The sequence below is a fragment of the Oncorhynchus mykiss genome, chromosome 23 (genome assembly GCF_057628025.1).
Source record: "Oncorhynchus mykiss isolate SJ-2025 chromosome 23, ASM5762802v1, whole genome shotgun sequence".
NCBI lineage: Eukaryota > Metazoa > Chordata > Actinopteri > Salmoniformes > Salmonidae > Oncorhynchus > Oncorhynchus mykiss.
The window spans coordinates 7,675,028-7,680,523 of NC_143044.1; the positions used below are offsets into that span (position 1 = coordinate 7,675,028).

At 41.4% G+C, this 5,496-nt stretch overlaps 1 non-coding gene across 1 annotated transcript; it reads right to left on the reverse strand.

The window, feature by feature from the left end:
* Positions 1–604: 604 nt before the first annotated feature.
* Positions 605–659, reverse strand: LOC149972490 (U7 small nuclear RNA). Its single transcript, XR_016491243.1, has one exon. It is a non-coding gene; the product is annotated as a U7 small nuclear RNA (small nuclear RNA).
* Positions 660–5,496: the final 4,837 nt, after the last annotated feature.

A 5,496-nucleotide genomic window follows, 5' to 3' on the forward strand; every position in this document is an offset into this window, starting at 1 on the left:
TGGTCTTAATGCTAAACTCTGTATTCATCCTAGATAATTAAATTCTGTTGCAGAAGAGAGTGGACGGTCCTCTGCCTTGTCTTAGCTAGCTGTGCTACGTAAGTTAGCGATTTAGCAACGTGACCCTGGCTTTTTGGTCTGTACAATTCGTGAGGTGTGGGCTGTGCCAGAGACCGTATGGGCCGTGCACCCGGAGGAAGGTGGAGCTGTGCACGTCCGATTAATCAATATTCATAAGGAGCCATACGTCAGTGTTCGGAAGGGTGGAACTAAACCAGCATTTCCACACTAGGACATGTAATAAAAGTCTCATAGAATGTAGGCCTACATTGAACACCACACATTGGCTGCAATGTAGGCTGAATGATTGAACAGCTATTTTCTTGTTCAAATGTTATGAGATGCATTTTATCCATTGTTTTTGCGCATAAATACTAGTGAATACTGTAGTATTTAATGTAGTATTTTTGCAGTACGACTAGTATACTGTAGTATTTATTGTAGTGTTTTTATAGACATTACTGTAATACTGTATACTGTATTTACTAATAGCGTTTTTGTTTTATTATCTTTTGTTTAAATCTCTTTTTTTTAATTATATTGTTAGGGCTTTGTCCTTGAGGAAACCTACTGAACAAATACTAAAAGAGCAAATTGTCCATAACCTGTAAGTAAGTGTAATGTTGACGCAGGGAGTCAGGAAGCAGGGGACTGATGATGAGACACAGGTGGGAGTAAAGATGGGTTGCCAGGACCGGTGGTAAGTAGACCGGGCGACGTCGAGCGCCGGAGAGGGAATCTGTCCACAACCACCAAAATGGGGGTGAAATCAATGGACAGATGAGGCGTGTGGCCCCTACCTCCATGGGTTCAGGCTCTCAGAGCGGTCAATGAAGGAGGGAGAGAGGCGATGGGGGTGCCGACGCTCACGAAGAAGATTATCCAAACGGATGGCCATCGCAATGACTTTGTCATCTCGGCACGCCAACCATCTGGACCTCTTCGCACAATACTCTTCTGAATAGGGTGCAGAGCACTGGCTCATTCAATCCTCTGGATGCTGCCACTGTCCAAAAGGTGAGTATACTCCACCGTGGTCTGGCCATCCGTAGTAGGCTCTCTCCCCCCTCTCTGCCCTCTGGTCGATGGTCGAACCTTGGACCTCTTGTGGTGGGGGCTCCCATCTGATGGAGTGAAATAGAGTGAGCACCAGAGTAGGAAGCCAGGGTATTTGGATGGAGACCCGTCAACATTGTCCGGGAGGGACAAAGGGGCATTGCTTACTTGGGCGGTCTGTTGGATGGGCTGAGGTGCTGGGTCAACTTGTGGTAGAGAATCCTCCGCTTGTTGAAGGTGACACCCCTCGGGTAATGTCAATACGTTGAAGAACGCAGAGGACCTCATCCACAGCCAACACTACCTGATAACTGATAACAAAAGAGTGCTATATAAAGGTGTCATGACTTTGCCCTGTTGGGTGAGGGTCATAGACCCCCCCCCCCCCCCAACAACCACTGCTTTATGACCTAAACTCTCTCCACTCTACAGAATGGACTTTTGGAAAGCCCTTTTGTTACCACAGAGAAAGACTACAGGATGGTAACATCAGACAATATTTCAGTAAGGGAAGGGTCCGTTGGTACTTAAAGAATATGATGTCAGATCAGTCATTGTTTTGGTAGATTGTTACTGATGATAGGACGACAGAATTGTATCTTTGAAAGTCTACACAATCTAATGATCAGATTTACATCAAAATGATGCAAAACGTATGTGATTAAACATGAAACTATTTGTGAGAAGATAAAATGTGATTTTAGCTTCTAAATGAGTAAAATTATGCTCAATCAGTAACCCCACCCACGGGAGCACAGACATTGGTTAGAAGGTTCTCCTTCCCAGTACAAAAGCCCCTGTAACGATCATTAACATTTAGTTGTGAATTTCAACGTGGAGGTGACGATCACCACGCTGGAATGGTGAATTTCGACTAGACCGGCCAGAATACAGCACAAGCTAATTATGGCAACTTGGTATGAACTTTGAACTATTATTCACTAAAGAAGAAGTGATACATCCTAGACGTCGACTTATCAGCTGTAGCTGTAAACTTACGTGGCCTAGGAAATGACAGACAATCTCCTAAGAACGACAAGGCACCTCAATGTATCTGTCTACAACACTACAACCAGAAACATTCTTAAAGGACAATGGCAATCTCTGCTGGGCAAACCAGTCTTCCAACTTCAACCTATCTATAGAAGCGTAGCTCAGAGTAAATATATATCTTGCATTTTCCTTTTCCGAATGGGCGGTTATTAGAGCGCATACAATTTTGTATTTACGTGAGCATAGTTTCTCAAGGTCCGATAGAGACCCATTCCTTTGTCTCTCCACCTCCCGCTCTTTCTTCCCCCACCCTTTGTGTAACCAGCTATGGTGTTGGGTTAGTCCACTAGGGACTTTTTATGGCATGATTAGAAATCAATGTATAATTTATCCTGTTGGGTATATATATGTAATTCTGTGTGATTATTTGGGTATTTAGTAAATAAATAATTAAGCCAATTTGTGTATTGCTGATTCAACTTGTTAGCCAGGGTTCGTGCAGATAACCAAGTACTTTACGACAATCAGAATGAGACTGAATAAGGTGATGATTAATAATTGACTGCTATTGATATAAAAGATCTTCAGATCTTTAAGAATTTATTTGGAAGACAGCAGCTCTATAAACACTGTTCTGTGGTGTCCCAGGTTATTGATGAGTTAATTGTTGCATGTTTAATTCAATCACGTAATCAATGAAGCGTTAGGTAATCAATTTGACAAAATTGCCTGTCATCTCATTTAATCAGTCAGCGATTCGACAAATGGAACGTAATCAGGGAGTAATGAAGTCCAGGTGTGACTGATGATGAGACACAGGTTTGCGAATAGATGGGTTGCCAGGACAGGTGGTTAGTAGACAGGAAACGTCGATCCCCGGAGAGGGGAAGAGGTGACATACACCTTAGCCAAATACGTTTCAACTCAGTTTTTCACAATTCCTGACATTTAATCCTAGTAAAAAATCCCTGTCTTATGTCAGTTAGCATCACCACTTTATTTTAAGAATGTGAAATGTCAGAAGCTTTTATTTCTTTCATCACATTCCCAGTGGGTCAGATGTTTACATACACTCAATTAGTATTTGGTAGCATTGCCTTTAAATTAGGTCAAACGTTTTGGGTAGCCTTCCACAAGCTTCCCACAATAACTTGGGAGAATTTCGGGCCATTCCTCCTGACAGAGCTGGTGTAACTGAGTCAGGTTTGTAGGCCTCCATGCTCGCACACACTTTATCAGTTCTGCCAACATATTTTCTATAGGATTGAGGTCAGGGCTTTGTGATGGCCACTCCAATACCTTGACTTTGTTGTCCTTAAGCCATTTTCCACAACTTTGGAAGTATGTTTGGGGTCATTGTCCATTTGGAAGACCCATTTGCGACCAAGCTTTAACTTCCTGACTGATTTCTTTTGAGTTTCCCATGATGTCAAGCAAAAGGGCACTGAGTTTGAAGGTGGGCCTTGAAATAAATCCACAGGTACACCTCCAATTGACTCAAATTATGTCAATTAGCCTGTCAGAAGCTTCTAAAGCCATGACATCATTTTCTGGAATTTTCCAAGCTGTTTAAAGGTACAGTGTATGTAAACTTCTGACCCACTGGAATTGTGATACAGTGAATTATAAGTGAAATAATCTGCCTGTAAACAATTGTTGGAAAAATGACCTGTGTCATGCACAAGGTACATGTCCTAACCGACTTGCCAAAACTATAGTTTGTTAACAAGACATTTGTGGAGTGGTTGAAAAACAAGTATGTATGTAAACTTCAGACTTCAACTGTATATGGGGGATACAACCGTCCCAGCTCTGCAGATTTTGATGCAAAGAGACAATCATTAGATCATTTGTTTTGGTACTGTCCATATGCATCTTGTTTTTGGTCACAGGCTCAGGAATGGCTGAAGAATTTCATCATTTACCTGCCACAAACTCTGCTAATTGCACTGCTGGGTGATTTGAAAAGTCTGTCAATCGATAAATACATTTATAATACTCTCAGCAAAAATGTTTCTTTAATTTACAATCTGTAGAAACTATGATAACAGAAAGGTTCAGAACTTTTGTAAAACATCACAGCACAGTTGAAAAATATATGACAAATTTAAATCAAAACTGGATGGCGTTCAGCGATAGATGGGAGGGGTTGAAGGGAGCTGAAAGGTGAGAAAAACAAAGATAAACAATGGAAGATATACTGGATCCATAAAATGTATATAGGTTCAGAAATGTTAATGAAACATCACAGCACAGTTGAAAATATGTGGAAAATCAAAATTGGATTGAGGGTAGTTGAAGGATGGGACTAAGAACAAACAAAAGATAACTAACGTAAAATGTATATTATATGCATAAGCTGAAAGTAGAAGCCTAATTGTTGTTGTCCATTAGTTTACTCCAGTTAGGGGAGGGGTAGTAGGGTTACGGAAAAATAATAAAGGAAGAACCAGATGCAGACAATCTAGAAGTAACAAAAGTTTATTACTAGAACAGGGGGTAGGCAAAACGACAGGTCAAGGGCAGGCAGAGGTCAGTAATCCAGATCAGAGTCCAAAAGGTAGAGAATGGCAGGCAGTCTCGGGGTCAGGGCAGCCAGTGGTCAATAATCCAGAGTGGTGTGACAAGGTAGGCTCAGGTCAGGCAGAATGGTCAAAACCGTCAAAATTAGAAAACAGAAACTAAACTCAGAGAAGAGCAAGGGGAAAATCACTGGTAGGCTTGACGAATAAAACGAACTGGCAACAGACAAACAGAGAACACAGGTAATAATACACTGGGGATGATGGGGAAGATGGGCGACACCTGGAGGGGGGTGAAGACAAGCATAAAGACAGGTGAAACAGATCAGGGTGTGACAGAAAAATACTCAAGTAAAAGTGAAAGTTGCCCAGTAAAATACTACTTGAGTAAAAGTCTAAAAGTATTTGGTTTTAAATATACTTAAATATTAAAAGTAAATATAAATGCAAAAATACACTTAAGTATCAAAAGTATAAATCATTTCAAATTCTTTATATTAAGCAAACCAGACAGCACCATTTTCTTGTTTTTAAAATTCACGGATATCCATTCACGGATATCTCCAACACGCCTGCTCCCACTCCCCCTCTCTGGTGCTTGAGGGCACCAGGCCACCCATCATTACACACACCTGTCACCATTACGCGCATCAGCGCTCCATTGGACTCACCTGGACTCCTTCACGTTGTTGGTTTCCCCCTCTATATCTGTTTGTTCCTCAGTTTGTTCCCCGTGTCAGCATTAATGTCATTATGTTTATCATGTGCAGATGCTGACCTGTCTTGTTTCATGTCTGCTTAATAATTAAATGTTCAGTCCCTGTACTTGCTTCTCATCTCCAAGCGTCTGTCCTTACAGAATGCT